The 22,815-nt window shown below is 41.0% G+C and overlaps 1 protein-coding gene across 3 annotated transcripts in view; it reads right to left on the reverse strand.

Annotated features, from left to right (window-relative positions):
- sept3 (septin 3) overlaps positions 1-22,815 on the reverse strand; it is a 150,364-nt gene that overhangs the window by 43,436 nt on the left and 84,113 nt on the right. Inside the window, exon 1 of one of the 3 annotated variants that reach the window (XM_039765652.1) lies at positions 5,831-6,047. The exons of the other annotated variants lie outside the window; for them this stretch is intronic. The gene's annotated coding sequence lies outside the window, so the exon portion shown is untranslated. Of the gene's footprint in view, positions 1-5,830; positions 6,048-22,815 lie in introns of those variants that run through there. 3 annotated transcript variants of the gene reach the window in all.

The raw sequence follows: 22,815 nt of genomic DNA on the forward strand, positions 1-22,815 counted from the left end.
GTATCACTTTAAAATTGGGTTTTTCAATTCATTTTCTGTACCAGCATACAGCACAGTGGCCAGTACTCTGGATTGCTGCTTCATGGTCACAGGACCCCAATGTTGAATTTTTGCCTGAACTTATGTTAAGGAGTTTGCAAATTCCCCCAGTGTCCATGCTGGCTTTCTCTAGATACTCTGTAGAAGATGTCAGTAAATTTAACGGTAAAAATACTGTAAATGGGGAAAGTAAAATAAGTTTTCTGGAAACAAAAAGTCAAATTACCTTATGTTCTACTGAAAATTACCTGTATATCTTAAATAATACATTTCATTATTTTTTTACAGCCAAGTTCTGTAAAATCGATATATTTTTATCCTCAAAATATGCTACATACCGTTTACTGATACAGTTACACTGAAAATCTGTTCATTTTAGAGTATAAAACTGTTAAATAGTGAAGGCAGACAACTGTAAAATGTAAAATGGTAAAGCGCTGGCTCAGTAACACCGAAGTTACGCTATGTGCATAAGGACAAGCCCCCTTTTACCATATTGTTCCTGGTGACAGGAGGGAAAAAAACTGAAACAAAGTCGGCACAATTATTTTTCACTGCGGGCTGAATGTTTTTCTGAGGTTATGGAAGCTGATTTATGGAGGGTTGTGTTCAATAAGCTGGCCCATCTGTAGGACACCATACACCACAAGAGCAAATGTTACTTCTCCACCAGACAATGTGCTGTAACTTCTTGAAACACTGAATTGTTTTCAATGTGTATAATTAAATGATACATGTTTGTTATTTATTGTTGTTACTTTAGTAATGCAAACTGCATACTGGGGTTTGATCCTAACAATACTTACTAATTGTTTATTGATTGACATACAGGTGCTGGTCATAAAATTAGAATATCATGACAAAGTTGATTTATTTCAGTAATTCCATTCAAAAAGTGAAACTTGTATATTTGATTCATTCATTACACACAGACTGATGTATTTCAAATGTTTATTTCTTTTAATTTTGATGATTATAACTGACAACTAATGAAAGTCCCAAATTCAGTATCTCAGAAAATTAGAATATTATGAAAAGGTTCAATATTGAAGACACCTGGTGCCACACTTTAATCAGCTAATTAACTCAAAACACCTATAAAGCCTTTAAATGGTCTCTCAGTCGAGTTCTGTAGGCTACACAATCATGGGGAAGACTGCTGACTTGACAGTTGTTCAAAAGATAACCATTGACACCTTTCAAAAGGAGGGCAAGACACCAAAGGTCATTGCTAAAGAGGCTGGCTGTTCACAGAGCTCTGTGTCCAAGCACATTAATAGAGAGGCGAAGGGAAGGACAAGATGTGGTAGAAAAAGTGTACAAGCAATAGGGATAACCGCACCCTAGGAGAGGATTGTGAAACAAAACTGTGGGGGAGATTCACAAAGAGTGGACTGCAGCTGGAGTCAGTGCTTCAAGAACCACCACGCACAGACGTATGCAAGACATGGGTTTCAGCTGTCGCATTCCTTGTGTCAAGCCACTCTTGAACAAGAGACAGCGTCAGAAGCGTCTCGCCTGGGCTAAAGACAAAAGGACTGGACTGCTGCTGAGTGGTCCAAAGTTATGTTCTCTGATGAAAGTAAATTTTGCATTTCCTTTGGAAATCAAGGTCCCAGAGTCTGGAGGAAGAGAGGAGAGGCACAGAATCCACGTTGCTTGAGGTCCAGTGTAAAGTTTCCACAGTCAGTGATGGTTTGGGGTGCCATGTCATCTGCTGGTGTTGGTCCATTGTGTTTTCTGAGGTCCAAGGTCAACACAGCCGTCTACCAGGAAGTTTTAGAGCACTTCATGCTTCCTGCTGCTGACAAACTTTATGGAGATGCAGATTTCATTTTCCAACAGGACCTGGCACCTGCACACAGTGCCAAAGCTACCAGTACCTGGTTTAAGGACCATGGTATCCCTGTTCTTGATTGGCCAGCAAACTTGCCTGACCTTAACCCCATAGAAAATCTATGGGGTATTGTGAAGAGGAAGATGCAATACGCCAGACCCAACAATTCAGAAGAGCTGAAGGCCACTATCAGAGCAACATGGGCTCTCATAACACCTGAGCAGTGCCACAGACTGATCGACTCCATGCCACACCGCATTGCTGCAGTAATCCTGGCCAAAGGAGCCCCAACTAAATATTGAGTGCTGTACATGCTCATACTTTTCATGTTCATACCTTTCAGTTGGCCAACATTTCTAAAAATCCTTTTTTGCATTGGTCTTAATTGATATTCTAATTTTCTGAGATACTGAATTTGGGACTTTCATTAGTTGTCAGTTATAATCATCAAAATTAAAAGAAATAAACATTTGAAATACATCAGTCTGTGTGTAATGAATGAATCTAATATACAAGTTTCACTTTTTGAATGGAATTACTGAAATAAATCAACTTTGTCATGATATTCTAATTTTATGACCGGCACCTGTATTTATTACAGTGCATGGGTTTCTGGTTATGGTTAAACATTCCCTTGTGTTGGAATGTGTTGTAAAGACAAAATAGTTATTTACTCCAAAGTTATACTGTAGACCTAAAAACAGTGTCACCTTATTTATTATGGTAAAATTCTGGTAACCCAGCTGCCAGTTTCTTATTGTAAAAATAACATTTTTACAGACCTACAAATATTGTCACCTTTTTTTTTTATGGTAACATTCTGGCAACCCAGCTGTAAATTTCACTTTTTCTTTTTCTTTTTTTTACAGTGTGCTCTTTCCACATCTCAAAGACGTGAGTGCCAGCTTTTAGGTTGTGTGCATGTGAGTGCCCAGTGTTAGAGTGGCACCCTGCTGAGAGATGCTTCCTGCCGTGTGTTTGACGCTACTTGGATAGGCTTTGACCCCCTCCAGGTCTATATTGAAATAAATGGCTTTAGAAAATTGATGCTTCCAGATTTTTCCTGGCTTATACTGTACATTCCAGGGTATTCTGCGTTATCACCATAAACCCCAAACAGTCCTTTTGTTTATCTGTGTTCTAAGGACAGTACAACTCTTCATGTATGCCCACTGACCATCTACCACAAGAAAACAATTAATTAGAGAAAGGCTAGTACCTTAAGTATATTTAAAATCTGATATACAGAATATAAATGCATGCCCGGAGTATCGTGGTGGAAACGTGGGCATGTTGGATACTGTATATGCACTGTGAAAAATGCTAAATGATGTTAAGTATACTAGGTCACCATCTGATTGAATGGCATTTCTGCTGCATGGAAATAGGAGAATAATAAAATAATGTTCAAATAAATTACTTTAAGCGATTATACTGAAAACCACACAATCCCGAGAGTCTACAGAAGTACAGTACAACACACTATGCTGCTGTATAATAAAACACACAAAAACAGTCTCCAACACACTCAGTCCAACTCAGGGTTAGGGAGATCCAGAGCCTACCCTAGCAGCATTAGGACCAAGGCAGGAACCAGCCCTGATATGGGGAGCCGCCATCACAGAGCCCATTGGCACACCTAACTGCCCATATTCACATATTTGGAAAAACCAGTTCAAGTAACACACGTGTCCTTGGGATGCTGAGAGGCGCAGGGCCGTGTTAACAGCATCATAGACCCCCGGGCAAAGTAGTGTGCTCGGACCCCTGTTTTGATAGCAAAACAGAAACACCGTAGGCCCCTCGGCTCCTCGGACCCCTCAGACACAAAACATATACGATACTAACCTACAGTATAACAACCAGGACGCTGGCGCCACAGAAATGCTAACCACAATGCCACCTACTATACTCCAATATGATGGCTCTTCATCTTACTAAGGGGTCACTAATGGGTGCCAATTTTCATTCCGATTAATTTGTTAGTTAGAAACCGTTTCTTGCTGTTACTGCTACAAGCCACTTCATTTATCCGATTCTTACCACTGACAAATTGCTTATGACGTTGGAGGATTTAGTAACTTTCTCTTTCATTTTTTAGTTAAACTGCTACATCATGGTGAACACATGTTTAGGTTCAGACAATAACAGATTATGCTTGTCTATTTTATGTTGTATTTTTCCCCACATTTAACATTACTAACCAAATGAAATAAAAATATCACAAATATAGAGACTAAATCAAATGATGCAAGCTAAAGCTGTGACCGGAAAATAAATCTTTTCAAAATTCATAGAAAAAAAATACACACACCTTGAGTCATTTCTGATACTTCACGACAAAGATCTTAGATAGTTTGTTTAATTAATAACGTGTGCCATTAACAGCAAAGAATTGGCTTCCAATTAAGAAAACTGCTGGAGCCGCACACTAACAGCCAAGTCCAAAATCACAATCCCAATCTGTAATACACACAACAGATTACATATTTTAGAGGAAAGTAAATTGGATTCATGTGTCTAATTACGTCAAGCCTTACACCAAACATATTTTCTTGGTCATTCTATAATGAGTTAAATAGTGGTTAACAGAGAATGGTGGTGACATGTTGCATGTTGATTAGCACATGCAAGTAAGAATTTCAGTGTGCTACATACATGTGACAATAATGAAACCTATTGGGAATTTATTTACCCTTTCTTTTTCTGGAACGTCTTTATTCAGTATAGTGGCTGTGAGAAGCCAGAACCCAGTCAATAATCAATGGTGGCAAGACAACCGACAAATCTTCACTGGACTTCTGACAGTCCATTTGGAGATGAACCCTTACTAGGTCGATTCAGAAAAAACGAAGGCCAATGGAGATTTCTCATCTTCATTTTTCATTAAGTAAAAATCCCACGTGAGAACACAGAGATCATGCGAAATCCTTTTGTGAGGCATCCCACCTATAGAGATCAAACCAGAGTACACATCTGGCTCCCCACAATTCTCAAATGGATGCTACATTTAAATGTATATGATAGATAGATAGATAGATAGATAGATAGATAGATAGATAGATAGATAGATAGATAGATAGATAGATAGATAGATAGATAGATAGATAGATAGATAGATAGGGGACTAAACAGGTTTGTGTAATAGATTAATGACTTACTATTTAAAATACTAGAATGGTTCCACATGTCTATTGTACAGCATTGTTTAAAGCTAAATTATTATTTTCTATGTCTGTGGTTAAATCTAGATTATTACTCTGTAAATCATTATAGTAAATACTGATTTTTATTATTTTAAACAGCGTGAAAGAGAGGTGTAACATGGAATATCAGTTGAAGGGTTATAAATGCAAACTATCTCTGTGTAAACTATAACCTATATTATTGTGATTACTTTCAATAACATCAAAGCGAGTAGTAGCCTGCAGTTTTAATTAATGTGTAATCTTTCTATTTTCAGTTGCTATATCGAACTCATGTATAATGTTTTACAGTTTTCATTTTAGGGGAAAAAAGCAAACAAGATTCGTTCCGTTATTTAGAATGATCAAGTATAGAGACTCCAATAATAAACACAGAGCCCATCGCAGGACGGTCGTGGTATCACAGAGGCGGGGACGAGTTACTGTTTGTCCCGTTTTGCATTAAACAGATTGTAACCGTTGCAAGAACAAAGGCGAGCAAATTTAGCAGCTCCGCTGGTCGCGCAGGAGCACTTCTCGATGTTCACTTGGCTGCGGTGATTTGAACGAGCCGAGCATCCTCTTCCTCTTCCTCATGCGAGGCTCATCTCCGTGTCGCGCACGCAGGCTCACACACCCTGCCTCTGTGAGTGAGGCCGTCTTCGGCGACTCACCCAGGCAGCACACGCACACGCACTAGCGCTTCCCTCTCACACCAGCTATCACATTCCCTCATTTTTGTTTCATTTCCGTGCAACGCGTGAAATACCTTCGCTGCTGGTTCCTGAGCTTCCGCAAGTCGTGCAAAAGGCGTCCCTCTTTCAGCTTTATTTTCGCCCTCCTCTTTTAATTGCTATTAGCGACGTTTCCCAGAGCCGCCAGCAGAGCGCTGCTTTGTGCCACTGGCTCGCTCTCTTTTTCTCTCTCTTGGCACGGTGCTGGACCTCTGCCCAATTTCTTTAATCCGCTAGCTTGTCAAAGGATGCTGTGGCGTCGGAGCACGTGACTTTCTAATCCCCGCCCTTAAGTTGCTTCTTTCAGAGCCGTCGGAGATCGCACACTAACACTAACAACCCCCACCCCTCCGGTCCTTGCGGTTGTCATAACGACGGGATGAGAGTGTCCGTTCCCCTCAGTGATGCTCAGCGCCTGCGCGCAGTGATTCACGTACTTCGCATTAGTCTTTGGGAAAATGCATAGCGACAATCAACAGAAATCTCGGGGAAAATAACATAACAAATAAATGCATCCTAATGAATGCTTGATTTCCCTCGACACTTTATACTTCCCCCAGCTGTGGTTTGAGCACATGCAAGTAAAAGAGCTTTTCTGTATTCTGTATATGTGACAATTATTACCCAGTACACCTATATTTACAACCATACTTCACTGTTATTTCAAAGCCCTCCTCTATTTAGAGAAGCTTGTAAAGATAATATTTTTAGAATATGATTAAGAATGAAACGTCTTGACTTAATATTCTGTAGCTGTCAAAACAGACCTCAAAATTCAATATGTATTTTATATCCACCCATTCATCTTCTCACCTCCTCCTGCAGCATCAGACACAAGGCAGGAACTACACCTGGACAGGATGCAAGTCCGTTAATACACAGCTGCACACACACACATCCACATTAGACTTATTAACGTTTAACTGAGTTACATTTGGGAATTGCAGTAGGTCTCTTGTTGGAATGCTGTGACCACCAGAGTTCATGCAAAAAGACAAAATATATCAAATCAAGAAACTAAAGTACCATTTAAAATCCTACAGATTTTTCTAAATCATTTACAACATACTGTATATGGTTGGGAGCAGGCACTGATAGGGCGTTGCCGCACCCACCACAAGACAACCACTTGGATTGGGACCTGAGTGCAGTGTGAGGTTATTTTTTATGGTGGCTGGAGTGCCAGTCCTGCCACCAACCCCTGTTTTCCTTGTTAAGTTGAAGATCCTGCTTGTAGACCTGGATGTGGATTAACATCATATCCAGGATGAAGCGATAAAACAAAATCCCCGCTCCCACCTCGTGTCCAGTTTTTGGCACCAATATAAATTTCTGCCAGCTTTGTCTACTTCTGAACACTGTACTGTTTGCCCAGCTTCTTCAGACAATTTCTCTTTGTTTCCTCCATGTGGGACAGTCTAGTCAGTGAATAGTCACTACTAGATAGATAGATAGATAGATAGATAGATAGATAGATAGATAGATAGATAGATAGATAGATAGATACTTTGTTAATCCCAAGGGGAAATTCACATACTCCAGCAGCAGCATACTGATAAAGAACAATATTGAGTTAAAGAGTAATAACAATAAAGGTATAACAGATAGACAATAATTTTGTATAATATTTTGTATTATATTATTATTAATGTTTAACCCCCCCCCTCACCCCCACCGGTGGAACGGAAGAGTCGCATAGTGTAGGGTCTCCTCAGTCTGTCACTAAAGCTGCTCCTCTGTCTGGAGATGATCCTGTTCAGTGGATGCAGTGGATTCTCCATGACTGACAGGAGCCTGCTCAGCGCCTGTTGCTCTGCCATGGATGTCAAACTGTCCAGCTCCGTGTCTACAATAGAGCCTGCCTTCCTCACCAGTTTTTCCAGGCGTGATGCATTCCTCTTCTTAATGGTGCCTCCCCAGCACACCACCATGTAGAAGAGAGCGCTCACCACAACTGTCTGATAGAACGTCTGCAGCATCTTATTGCAGATGTTGAAAGACGCCAGTTTTCTAAGGAAGTATAGTCAGCTCTGTCCTCTCTTGCACAGAGCATCAGTATTGGCAGTCCAGTCCAATTTATCATCCAGCTGCCCTCCCAGGTATTTATAGGTCTGCATCCTCTGCACAGTCACCTCTGATGATCATGGGGTCCATGAGGGGCCTGGGCCTCCTAAAATCCACCACCAGCTCCTTGGTTTTGCTGGTGTTCAGTTGTAGGTGGTTTGAGTCGCACCATTTAACAAAGTCCTTCATTAGGTTCCTATACTCCTCCTCCTGCCCACTCCTGATGCAGCCCACGATAGCAGTGTCGTCAGCGAACTTTTGCACGTGGCAGGACTCTGAGTTGTATTGGAAGTCTGATGTATGTTGGCTGAACAGGACCGGAGAAAGTACAGTCCCCTGCAGTGCTCCTGTGTTGCTGACCACAATGTCAGAGCTGCAGTTCCCGAGATGCACATACTGAGGTTTGTCTTTAAGATAGTCCACGGTCCATGCTACCAGGTATGAATCTACTCCTATCTCTGTCAACTTGTCCCTAAGGAGCAGAGGTTGGATAGTGTTGAAGGCGCTAGAGAAGTCCAGAAACATAATTCTAACAACACCACTGCCTCTGTACAAGTGGGAGAGGGAATGGTGTAGCATGTAGATGATGGCATCCTCCGCTCCCATCTTCTCCTGGTATGCGAACTGCAGAGGGTCAAGGGCGTGGCGGACCTGTGGCCTCAGGTAGTGAAGCAGCAGCCACTCCATGGTCTTCATCACATGTGACTTCAGGGCGACAGGCCAGAAGTCGTTCAGCTCACTAGGACATGATACCTTTGGGACTGGGGTGATGCAACTCAACTCAACTGGATGGAATTGTGGGCTTTGCCTCTGCTACTCCAGAGAATCTAGTTTAGTTTGACTTTAGCGACATGTTTTGGGCTGTTGTCCTGGTATAAAAGTCCATGTCACTTGGAGACTGCGGCAGGTTCTCTTCCAGAGCGTCTGTGCTGCCCTCATTTTACCTTTTGCTTGTATGGCTCTTTGACCCGGAGACTTACACTTGCTGAGCAAGTTATTAGGAACACTTGGTCACCTTCTTATCCATACGATGATCTAATCAGCCAATTATGATGCAGCAGCACAATGCATCAAATCCTACAAATACAGGTCAGGAATCTCAGTTAATGTTCACATCAAACAGCAGAATATGTGATAGTGGCAGGATTGTTGGAGCCATATGGGCTGGTTTGCATATTTCTGCATCTGCTGCTGTCCTGCACAACATCCTCTAGAGGTTACTTAGAAAAAAACATCCAAGGAGTGGCAGTTCTGTGAATGGAAATACCGTACCTTGTTGATGAGAGAGGTAATTTAGATAACCACTCGATTCAACTGTGGTGAGCAGAAAAGAATCTCAGAATGCACAACACCCAGGGCTGTCTTAATGTATGAGCACTGGCTGGGGGCACACGATGTTTCTGATGACATACGTATGTTTCTGTTTTGCATCAGTATTTGCACTACTTTGCCCAGGGGGTGGCCTATGATGTTGGTAAGATGGCCCTGTGTGAAACCTTGAAGCTGATTGGCCACAACAGTAGAAGACCACCTCAGGTTCCACAGCTGTCAGCCAAAAACAAAACACTCAGGTTGCTGTGGGCACAGGCTTACCAAAACTGGACAGTAGGAGACTGAAAAATTATTGTCTGGTCTGACAAAACTCAATTTCTGGTGAGGCGCACAGATGGTGGGGCAGATTTTGGTGCCAAGATATCTTGCATCAACAGTTTAGGGCTCGTGGTGACGGTGTAGGGAATGTTTTGTTGGCACACTTTGGGCCCTTTAATAAATCAATCAATCATCACTTGAATGCCATGGCCAACTTGAGTATTACTGCAGACCATTTGCATCCCTTCATGACCACAATTTACTCAACTCATTGACTCTTTCCGAATGAAGCCTGCAAACATTAGGGAATGACTTAAACACATTGACTGTATGGTAGGCAGAGTACTCACTGGGGGCTGGGTGATCTTCTGGCCTTGGAACCCCTGCAGATTTTGTTTTATCTCCAGCTTTTTTTCTATGCTTCCAGCCATCTGACCTTATCATGGTACTCATCTGTAGAGACCTACAATATGATATTCCATATATGGACACAGGTGGCACGGTGGCGCAGTGGTAGCGCTGCTGCCTCACAGTTAGGAGACCCGGGTTCGCTTCCCAGGTCCTCCCTGCGTGGTGTTTGCATGTTCTCCCCGTGTCTGCGTGGGTTTCCTCCGGGTACTCCGGTTTCCTCCCACAGTCTAAAGACATGCAGGTTAGGTGCACTGGCGATTCTGAATTGTTCCTAGTGTGTGCTTGGTGTGTGTGTCCTGCGGTGAGTTGGTGCCCTGCCCGGGATTGGTTCCTGCCTTGCGCCCTGTGTTGACTGGGATTGGCTCCAGCAGACCCCCATGACCCTGTGTTCGGATTCAACGGGTTGGAAAATGGATGGATATATGGACACTACTTTTCTGAAAATTGTTTGTCTACATTATGTAGGCTTCTTAGAGAGTCAAGGCTGGGAGCTGTCAAGAGGCAGGGCCAGTTAAAACCCATTGCAGCACAACTTGTGTGATTTTGGGTTATACAAAAATAAATTATATTGTATCGTATTTTATATGGATTTATTTATTTTGTTACTTATCTCGCTATTATCAAAAAAAAAATCTTGGAAGGTTGGATGGAGACGAGACGTGATTTTCTCAGAGAGACACTTTCACGTCCCGCGAGACAAGAGATTTAACCAACGCCTGGGGTTGGAAATAAAACAAAGAGTAGATAATAATAATAATTCATTACATTTATATAGCGCTTTTCTCAGTACTCAAAGTGCTATCCACACAGAGAGGAACCGGGAAGCAAACCCAGAAGACAAAGTAGAACGTTGTAAAGAATTTAAAAACGTTGGAGCGTTACACATGCAGAGCAGGTTAGAGATAGTGGAAGTACGAAAATTCAGAAGTCTCAAAAAACAGATAGTAAAGATCGCATTAGCGCAAACAAACGGAAATTATTAGTCAGTGAAATAACGGAAAGAGATTGAATATATTGTTCAGATTCAAACTTTAAGTCGGAGACTTGTAGATCGTCTAATTCGTGTTGCCATCAGGGAAAAAAAATGTAGTGTTTCTTCCCAATGAAGAGGCGTATCCGCGAGAATTAAAAGGTTTGTTGTTTGGTGAAAGTGAAATCCCGTGAGAGAAATCATTTCTCGTTTGTGTGAATGCTATTGTCAGACATATTTCTTGTAGAGAGAAAGAAATTATATTCACTCACGGGCATTTATACGTTGTGTTGTCACAATGTAATTCCAAACACGGAATCAAAATTCAATGCGATATTGACGAAAAGGTAAAAGTGAAAAGAGATCGAATATATGGACATAGGATATAGGTGATATGACAAACGTGTGCCGCGCGAGATGCAGATGGAGATGCCATGGAGATCTGAGGCTATGAGGAGAGCAAAATGAGGCCCTACCCAGTACCGATATACAACACTGTATTTTCCTAATAATTTGCTCAGTGAGTGGTTGTCCATTATTTAATGCTGCGTTTTTTGTGTGTTCAGGGTCATGCGCAGCCTGTCCTCGCTTGAAAAATAAGAGTTCAAAATAAAAACATAAAGTTCATTAGACCAAAGAATCAAGATTTTTTTTTTTTTTGGTTTTAGGATTTCCTAACTAATCAAAGTTTAAGATGACCTTTTATCAACAACTTTCATTTTGGCACTTTACTGTGATGCCTTGCTTTGTCAAGTCGTATTTATAAATAGACGGTGGTATCACAAACACAATCACACACAGTTAAGAAAGGCTTGGTGTTGTACCACAGAAGCACCATCACAGTTAAGTGGCCAGATTTGCTGCTGGCTGATGGACGGTGACTTCCTTCAGTGTGTCAACAGAGGTGGCAGCTAGCAATCCCAGTGTACCTGTGTCTGCATCCCACCTCTGCTGTCTCAGAGAGGAGACCCGGAAGGGCCGAGGGGACGTCACCCTGAGTGGTTCCTCACTGGTGAAAACTGTATACAACACATATAGCATTTTTACTTCTGTTTCATAATAGGAAAACTAATTCCTCTAGTAGACCGCTTTATGGTGTCCCGGACTAGTGTGCTGTTCTCGCCCCGATACTCATGTTTACAGGATGTCCTGTCCTCCACAGATTTTTACATTTATTTTCTTTTTAATGGCTTTTGCAGTGCCTTCAGACATTTTCAAAGTTTCTAAAATCTGATGTTCTTTTTCTGGTTGGATCATTTGAACTAACCTGATCCCATATTTCATCGAATGTTTTTCATGATGTAGCTCCAAAGGCTTCCTGTGGGACTTCACAGAACATTTTGGGCCAATGCTTTAAAGAGCCAATAGCATATGTAGTGTGAATTAGACACCTCTCACTCTGTTTTTGCTGCTAAAATACAAATATTCTTTTTCTTACCTCTGCTCATTATGAGGGCCTTTTGTGGTAGCATTTGAGAAAAAGGTGAGAATGAATCCTGGGTAAAGTGCCAGTCCATCCCAGGGCATACTAATGCGCTCCTCCACACTCACTCACAATAGGCCAGCTTAGTGTGATCAGTTACCTCCAGAGCCTTGGAATATGTGAAGAACTCTAGATGACAACCCAGGCAGAATGAGCGAGAGCATGCAGACTCCACTCAGGTACTATGAAGGTCAGGATGGAAACCAAAGACTTGGGGGCTACGGTGCGGCAGCACAAACTACAGAAGCACAGCATACACACTGCGTCTATGTATGCTTGTATATGTAGTTGGATTGATTGTGAAGATGTTACATCTGCTGCCCCACAAAGACCACAGTTTAATATGTGGTGGGCTAGCCACTTACTGTGAAGGGTTTCCTTTGACATTTATTATCTCCTATGTCTTCAAAGAGATGTAATGTTTGGGACACAGCAATGTCGGGTTTATTGAAGTCATCATATTTAGGACTTTGTCACTTGCATTTGATGATTGCTTGAAGTCTACGATCTTCTCTGGTGATGCTCTGCCAAACCTCTAATGCAGCCAGTTTCTGGGGCTTGTTCCCTCAACTTTTCTCTTCTGCTCAGTTGGATTGAAACTGGGTGACTGGCTTGGCCATTCAAGAAATTTCCACTGTTTAGCTTTGAAACTCTCCTTTATTGCTTTAGCAGTACGTTTGGGATCATTACTTTGTTGTAGGATAAAGTGCCATCCATTGAGTCTGGAGGAATCTGGTGGAACTTGAGCAGATCAGATGTTTCTACACATCTCAGAATTCATTGTAACACTGCCAACAGGACTCCCATCATCAATGAAGAGAAGTGTGTCAGAACCTGTGGCAGCCATAGATGCCTAAGCCATAACACCACACCCCCCCACCTTGTTTAACAGATGAAGTGGTCTGCTTTGGCTTACGAGCAGTTCCTTTTCATTTCCACAATTTGCTCTCGCCTTCATAGGTTCATCTTTGCCTCGTCTGCCCACAAGACCTTTTTCCAGAATTCTGCGGGCTCTTTTAAGTCTTTTTTCACAAACTGCACTCTGGCCATCCTGTTTTGGTGTCTAACTAGTGGTGGGCATCTTGCAGTGTGGTCTCTGTGCTTCTGTTCATGAAGTCTTCTGCTGATAGTTGTCTCTGACACACACATCTGCCCCCTGAAGACTGTGTCTGATCTGTCAGACAGGTGTTTGGGGGCTTTTTCTTTGTCACTGTGGTCAGCAGTGGGGGTCTTCCTTGGCCTACCAGTCCCTTTGTGATTGCTGAGCTCACCAGTGTATTCTTTCTTCTTAATGATACTCCAGATAGTTGATTTATGTACTCCTAAGGTTTTACTGATGTCTCTTTGGTTTTGGTCTTGTTTCTCAGCCCCATAATGTCTTCTTTGACTCTAACTAGCACAGCTCTGGTCCTCATGTTGAACAATGGCAACTCCAGACTCCAAAGGGTTGAAGCAGGCTGAGGTATCTCATGAAGCCATGGAATAATCACAAACACCTGTAACACCAGTTCTCCCAAACATTATGTCACCGTGTATAAAAAGTGCTGCCATTTGTACATGGTGTGACTGAAATGTATTCAAATCCGCCTGTTCTTTAGCTCTGTATGTCAATGATGGGAATCACAAGAGTTATGTGTGAAAATCTGAATAAAACACATCTATTTACTACTATTACAACTGCTACTACTACAGGGTGATTCTAATGGGTGGGCCTCAAGTTATGATGCATTACTGTCTTAATAATGAAGCAATCCAAACAAAATAAAGTATTCCTGGATAAACGTACAAACGAGTGAGGCACGGCGCTCTTTTTGACTTATTTGTGAATGAACTGGATGACCGTGAGATCATTGAAGTTTATTTCCAGCAAAATGGGTCAATCTGTCACACGCCAGCTCGCAGCATAGCACAAACTCAATCGCTTTTTTGATAATCGGGTCATTTCAAAGGGACTATGGCCATCTCGTTGCCCGGATTTCTTTCTTTGGGGAGCATTGAAAGGAAAAGTGTACAGGAACAAGACTCATACACTGGAACAATTACAGCGAAACACTGAACAGAAAGTTGCTGCCCTCACTCCTAAAGTGCTTGTGGATAGCTTTGCCAATATGGAGCGCCGTGTCCAGAGGTGGCCTTAGAGGTGTGCGGGGCCTAGGTAGCTGACCAACCCCACACGGGGCAGGTTATGTCAAACGCCGTTACCGGTATGTGTAGACTGTATAAACTTGCGTGCAAATTTAATAAAAAAATAATGTTAACATACACTAGATTTTCTCATTACAGTATTCAGCTAAATTTTTGCAAGATAACATGCGGACTTTATCAAAATATAACAACATCTCTCTATTATGAAATAAAAATCTTGGGGAGGCAGACTAGGGAGACGAGATGTGATCTTCTCAGAAGACAATTTGAAGTCTCGCGAGAAACACTTTAACCAGCTCCCAGCTCTTAAAATAATGACAAATGACAAGCAAAACACGCAGCTCGCAGCAGATGATCCGACCACTTCTCCTTGTGTGCGCTCAGCCACCCTAACTCACCTTCTTCACAACGCAAGCAGCAGAGACACAAAGTGGCAAAAAGGACAGCGGCTGTACAGGCTTTAAAATGATCGATGGGCAGCGCGACAGTAGCTGCCCCCCCCTTCACAACGCGAGCAGCATTATACGTCCTGCGAAAAAGAGATTTAACCACGCCCGGGGCCGGAAATAAAGGACAATTATTGTTTTTACAACATCACGTGAGACAAGGCAGTGAGCCATCATTTAAAACAAGTCCACGGCCATCTAACCTAGCAGTTGTTGGATTGCTTTTGGCAGACATGCATCATGTGCTACCAGCTCTTAAAACAACGACATGCGAGAAGCAGAACAGGCAGCTCGCCAGCAGCAGAAAGACAGCAGATGATCCGACGGCATCTCCTTAGCGTGCGTTCAGCCGCCACACCCTAAACCCCCAACAACGCAAGCAGTGTTACATGTCCTGCGAGAAAGAGATGTTATCACGCCCAGGGCCGGAAATAAAGGACAAGTATTGTTTTTACAAAAGTTTTTAAAGTAAAAATAATGCATATGTAACAATTCCCATGAAAATAACAAATCTCTTTAAATTGTTTATGTGGTAAACCAAACATAGGGGTGGGCAAACAAAGCAAGCAGGGGGCAGAGCCCCCTAGTAATCTATTTAAAAAGTGCAATTTATAATTCATGACAATACCATGACAGTACAAAATGCGATGAGGTGTCATGCGGAAATTAGCAGGGCCTCCTCTAGAAAACGTACCCAAACTGCAAGTATCCTCTGAGTCTCGATATGCAGGATGTCATAGTCATAACTCACGTTGATGTCATGTCAGCCGGTGATGATTAGCGATACATGTTTTTGTGCATTAATACTCGGACTATGGAATGTTTTAAAAGACGTACATGTACGGAATTTGACCTTGAACAGGGATTTTAAAAGGTTTCCTCTTAGAAGCATCTCAAATATATATACAGTGGAGAATATAACTTGACAAATCCGCTCGAACGGGACACGCGGACCTCAAAAACGGGTTCCCCTTAGGCGCGGGGCCTGGGGAGGTCACCCCACTTGCTATACCCAAACTCCATTCTTGGTCGTGTTGATCTGTCTTTGCAAGAAGAAGCCAACCACTTTCAACACCGAATGTGATTGGATCTGTATTTATTTCTTCATTTATTTAGTTTCTATCGGTTCACTGTCGCGTGAGTAACACATCATAACTTGGGGCCCTGCCCATTAGAATCTGTCTGTATTAATGATGATAGTAAATTTTATTCTTGAGACAGTCAAGAACATTGTAGATTAGGGTGGACTGCACACCAATGCAAAGAGTTGATGTTTGTAGAATCAAGGCTTATTTTTCTCCATTATGGATAGGTTGCTTACCTGTGAAATTTCAACCGGATCATGAAACATTTGGAAGTTGCTCCATTCTGAAACTTTTATTTGTATATTTACTACGTACTCTTGTGTAGGGTTCTTAACTGACTAAGAGTGATTAGAAAACAATAAAAAAATGCATCTGAGAACATTCCAGTAATAAGGTGGAGTTCCCACAACATTCTAGTAGTAAGTGGAAGTTTCCAGAATACTCTAGTATTAAGTAGAAGTTTCTGCAGTCTGGATGGAATGGGTGGAGAAGAGTGTCAGGAGTGATTTGTGACAGACGGGTATCAGCAAGAGTTGAAAGGGAAGGTCTACAGGACGGTAGTGAGACCAGCTATGTTATATGGGTTGGAGACGGTGGCACTGACCAGAAAGCAGGAGACAGAGCTGGAGGTGGCAGAGTTAAAGATGGTAAGATTTGCATTGGGTGTGACAAGGATGAACAGGATTAGAAATGAGTACATTAGAGGGTCAGCTCAAGTTGAACAGTTGGGAGACAAAGTCAGAGAGGCGAGATTGCGTTGGTTTGGACATGTGCAGAGGAGAGATGCTGGGTATATTTGAAGAAGAATGCTAAGGATAGAACTGCCAGGGAAGAGGAAAAGAGGAAGGCCTAAGAGAAGGTTTATGGATGTGGTGAGAGAGGACATGCAGGTGATTGGTGTAACAGAACAAGATGCAGAGGACAGAAAGATATGGAAGAAGATGATCTGCTGTGGCAACCCCTAAAGGGAGCAGCCAAAAGATGAAGAAGTAGGAGTTTCTGCTGTAGCCCTTTTTAGCAACAGTCTCAGCAGAAACAAAGGAAAAGATGATGCAAAGCCTGCAGTGGCCACCATTACCAGACATTCTTTAGCTGACAAATAAATCTGAACAGCTGATATTGGAGGGTCTGGTAACAGAAAGAACAACATCCTTCTTTGATGGAAAATGGCAAAGAAAAGTCTCTGTCATTTCTCAAGAAACCAACTAAAACAGTGGACAGACGATCCATTCTTCAACATATTTTACAAACTGGTGGCTCACAGCTGAAAAAAGAATACGTCTCATCGAAACACACAATGACAGTGACGGAGGACGAGGAACAGAAACAAAGACAGGGTCTATAATGTAGGTCTACAAGTGTGGAACAGTTGTCTACTGTTCAGTTCAGATGACATAAAAAACTGTGGCTCTCCAGGATCGGAGTTGGCCACTCCTGGTCTAAAAAGTAGCTAATTGTGGAAGACTGTCAAATGCAGGAGAACAGGGAGTTCATAACCAGTATAACGCCCAGTTCTGTGTGTTTAGAATGAAGGATGGAAAGTAATTCTTCACTAAAACCTGCAGTGTTTTCAGCATGATAATTCTGGTTGGACCAGGAGGAGTTAAACTATGAAGCTGCTCACACAAATTGATTGATTGAGGGACAAAAAGGGTACCTATGAGACCCCCCCACTAGCAATCTCATGAAGGATCGTTGCACATTTAGGTTTAGGATTTTATATATATACTATCAGAATACCCGCGCTTCGCAGCGGAGAAGTAGTGTGTTAAAGAAGTTATGAAAAAGAAAAGGAAAAATTTTTAAAATAACGTAACATTATTGTTAATGTAATTGTTTTGTCATTGATATGAGTGTTGTTCTCATATCTATATATCTATCTATCTATCTCTATATATCTATATATATATATATATATATATCTATATCTATATAAAAAGAAAAGGAAACATTCAAATAATAACGTAACATGATTGACAATGTAATTTTTTGTCATTGTCAGGAGTGTTGCTATATATATATATATATATATATATATATATATATATATATATATATATATATATATATATATATATATATATATATATATATATATATACATACACATACATACATACATACATGTGTACATATATACACACACACACATATACTATGGGGTGCCAAACAGGCAAATAAATTGATTTTGTGAATATATAAAGTCGGCGTCAGAATATATAAAGTCAAAACTTGACTATATAAAGTCATCGCTGGAATATATAAAGTGAAAACCTGAATATATAAAGTCAGCATCAGAATTTATAAAGTCATTCCTGATTATATAAAGTCAATATCGGAGTATATAAACTCACTCCTAAATATATAAAGTCAAAGTCAAAATATATTGATTGAAACGACTCTGAACTGAACTAAGTTAACAAAAACGTATTCAGAAAAATAAATTAAAAAAACACTGTTCGGTTAATGTTTTGAAAATGATGCATGTGCCCTGCCCAGGATTGGTTCCTGCCTTGCACCCAGTGTTGGCTTCAATTGGCTCCAGCAGACCCTCGTGACCCTGTGGTCAGATTCAACGGGTTGGGAAATGGATGGATATTCCAGCGCTGACTTTGTATATTCCGACGCTGACTTTATATATTGAAGTTTTGACTTTATATATTCCAGCGCTGACTTTATATATTCCGAAATATTCCAACGCCGTCTTTATATACTCAGGTTTTGTTTTTATATATTTGGGAATGACTTTATATATTCAAGTTTTAACATTATATATTCAGAAACAAGTTTTGACTTTATATATACCGATGCTGACTTTATATAATCAAGTTTTGAGTTTATACTGTATATTCAGGAATGACTTTATATATAAAGTTTTGTCTTTATATAGTTAAATTTAGGCATCATTGCATAACTTTTTATTTACCATAGAAATTTAAAGACTAAATTCAACTTCCATTCCTACCAAAGATATTTCTGGCAACCTAATAGAACCCACTTATATCCAAATTCGAGCTAACCTCGCTTCGTTCTTACTTTTTTAACGTTCATTTAATCATGGCTAGTGGCGGAAAAATTATAAAATGGAAGGAGGATTACACTGAGTATGGCTTTACTAAAACAATTATTGATGGCGAATTGCTTGGAATGCAAAGTGTGATTAAATGCGTGATTTTTTAACGTTATGGAGCACATGCATCGAAGCTTCTCAGCTGTGCTTGTGCTAAGAAAAGGAAACATTTTAAAAATAACGTAACACAATTGTCAATGTAACCTTTTGTAAGAAGTGCCTGGAGGATTCAGTGTGGAGAAACTGTAGAGACAGCGTGTGTATTAACTTGTGGATTTTTCTGTGAGTATTTGGTGGCAGCGTCACAAAGTCGCTTCCATAACATTGTGTGCGTTAGCTGCGGAGCTCAGCTCAGAGCGAAATGAGGTGAATGGGAGGGGAGATGATGACGTGACTCCCCCACCCGCCTTAACTGTCAATCCCCCACAAACACAGTCTCTCGGAATTTGCATAAGCCCAACCCTTCACCTGCAATTTTAACTTAGTTACAAAGTGATCAAAACTCTCGTTTATATCCTGCGTCCTCTCATTAAACTTGTATCCCACATTACCCATGGGCATGACAAACGCCAGCGGCAGCCTGTCTATGAACTTAATTTAAACTTTAGGTTTACACCGTGCTTTGTTTCCGAAGTAGCAGCACTCATGAATACGGTTGTATATGTCACTCGGTCGCTTCTTATTGTTTCGCTACCTTCTCAATTATATAATGCATGTTTTCTTCAGCGCTTTTTGGAGCTCCTCCTGGTTTTCTATGTACTGCGTTGACAGTCAGTTCACGTGATTACGTGGGAGGCGTGATGATGTCACATGAAACTCTGCCCCCCACGGCTTTCGAGCTCAGCTCTATTATAGTAAATGGAGAAAAACAGCTTCCAGTTATGACCATTACGCGTAGAATTTCGAAATGAAACCTGCCCAACTTTAGTAAGGAAGCTGTAAGGAATGAGCCTGCCAAATTTCAGCCTTCTACCTACACGGGAAGTTGGAGAATTAGTGATGAGTCAGTCAGTCAGTCAGTGAGGGCTTTGCTTTTTATTAGTATAGATAGAGAGTAGATAATAGATTACCTGACTATATGTACCTATTTGAAAATATAATCGCAGAATACGTTCAAATTAGTGTAAAAATGATGGGAAAAGCGAAGCCTTTTTTAAGGTTTTTTAACAGGTTATTTTTTGTTTTGTGGTGTAGTAATACATTTTTACATGCAGAATTGTTGACGACGTAAAAAAGTCAATTAAATTGATATTAGTATTAGGTTGATTTACGTAATTCTATTACCACTACAACATTGTTACAGTAAGAATAATGAAAGATGAAAATATAGTTAACAAAAACAAACATTAAACAACAAGCAAATAATACTACAGATTTTTCATAATAAAACTGTTGGTTGCTTTTATGGAGCACAACAGAAACGTTCCGAGCGTCAACTGGATGATAACATACATACAAGACTGTTACAGTCTGCTTTTATAAATATATATATATATATATATATATATATATATATATATATACACACACACACGCATATATATATATACTGTATATACAGGGTGAGGCAGAAAGGACGGATGTTTTTTACAAAATCACAAAATTCTTAAAAAGAAATTTATTTAAAGATTTGAGTTCATATTGAAATAGCATTTGACAATTTGTAGGGATGGAAATGCAGGTCTAAATGCAAAATACGCCTTACCGAACGATTACTGAGGCCAAGTTCAGAAGAATGGTTCCGAGCAGATCGACTTGGACTGCGCAGCAGGACTAGTCATACACTTTCCATATTTTCAGGGGTACGTGCCGTTCATGTAGCCCCTGGCGGTCTTTTTGTTCATTAGTGTACCTCGTTGCTTTAACCCAACATAGGATAGTGTTACGACTGGACAGCTTTATTTCTGTGGATATTGAAATGGCAACGAAACGCACGCCGAACTGCGGTAATAGATTGGTGGTTCTTGACAAAACAGTCGTACACAAAAACGTGGTGTTCTATCGTCCACGGCTCCTTGGCTTCAACTAAAAAGAAAATAAAAAAATGCTAAGACTTCGTGAACCTAACGCCACCTACCGCACATCTGTCACTCCACCTAGTGGTGAGTTCTAGCCATTTCAAAGATGTCCGTCCTTTCTGCCTCACCCTGTATATATATATATATATATATATATATATATATATATATATATATATATATATATATGGGTTGAGCTGGCAGCCAGGACGCCCCTGAAGTGGAAGGATGTGGGAAGGCAGCTGCTTTGGGACATTACCTCCCCCAGGATGCTAGTTGGCAATTTCCCTGCAGCATAGTGGTGCCATGGATTCCTGCAGGGCACCGTGGGATCTGGAGTTTGGCTTCACAGCCTTGCTGGGTACCATGGGTGCTGCCAGGAGACGCTGCACTGAGACTGGGGAGTCTGTACTGTTTACATAGCCTGGAAGTACTCCAAAGTCACAGGGATGGAAGCACAGAAGTACTTCCGGGCTGAAGAAATGACAAGTTCTCCATCTGAACCGGGCAGAAGCACTTCCGGGTCAAGGATTATTTAAAGGACTGATGGAAACCCAGCAAGCGAGCGGGAGTCAGGAGGAGGTGGACAAAGCTTACTGGGAGGTGTGCAGGATACAGAATTGTGATTGTTTATCTACTTGTGTTCATTGTGGCTGTGGTGCCTTGGGCACGATTATTAAGAAGAAAATAATTAAAAGTCTTCTGGGTGCTTTTACTTTGTGTCCTGAGCGTCTGTCTGTTGGGTTTAATGGGGCAACAGCGACCCCTGGTGTTCACTACATATATATATAAGGCTGTTCGTGTCACAAAGACAGAATGAGTCCCAAAAATAGTTGGGATGCCAACCCAGCCAACTCTATTTAATTTCAAAATCAACAGGGGTGCGGTGGCGCTCAAACATAAAGAATGCTGGCAGTCACCTCCAGTTCACCCTCTGGTGGTCGTTCCGAGTGTCAACTGAATCATAACATGCATACAAGACTGTAAGATCTCCCCCCACCCTACCCAGAAGGGGGTGGGTTAGGGTTGATTTCACCTTAAAGTATTTTTAGTCGACATGAAAATCGCTCCAGCCGTTCAGACGTGATGCTAGAACAACACTCACATACATTGACTTTTATCTATATAACAGATTAAGGATGGGGGTCCAAGGGAGTTTAAGACACTGTAGTAATGGCTGCTGCTTTGGAGCACTAGTGTACTGGTGAGACATGAATTAGACGTTTATATGTGTTATATTTTACCTGTGAAATTGCTGCAACGCTCTGAGCTCTGTGAAGATCACTATTCAAAAAAAAAAAAAAAAATGAAATGAACTAAATATGTTAAAGAGATCATGTTTAGAAGTTTCCATTCTAGCTTAGTTTTCAACAAAAAGAAGACCTTTACAATAATCAAGATGAGAAGTGAGAAAGGCATGAAATAGTGTTTAAGTGGCCTGATTGCTAAGAGAAGGTTAAATTTGCAATTATTGTCGCAGAATAATTTACACAGCAAGTTAGAGTCTAAAATGACGCCCAGGTTCCTGACATATGAAGAACCATTAATATCGACATTGTATTTGCCAACAGATTTAAGAAGTGGCTTAGAATCTTATAAGCAACACCTCAGTGTTATCTCCTCTCGGTTTTAAATAGTTGAGCCGTACAATCAACTGGTGAGTCTGTCGCAAAGCCAGTGGTAGCTTTAATGTGAAGGTAAATCAGAGCGTCATCATCAGGAAAATGGAGTCTCAGCC

The sequence above is a fragment of the Polypterus senegalus genome, chromosome 10 (assembly GCF_016835505.1).
Source record: "Polypterus senegalus isolate Bchr_013 chromosome 10, ASM1683550v1, whole genome shotgun sequence".
Taxonomy (NCBI): domain Eukaryota; kingdom Metazoa; phylum Chordata; class Cladistia; order Polypteriformes; family Polypteridae; genus Polypterus; species Polypterus senegalus.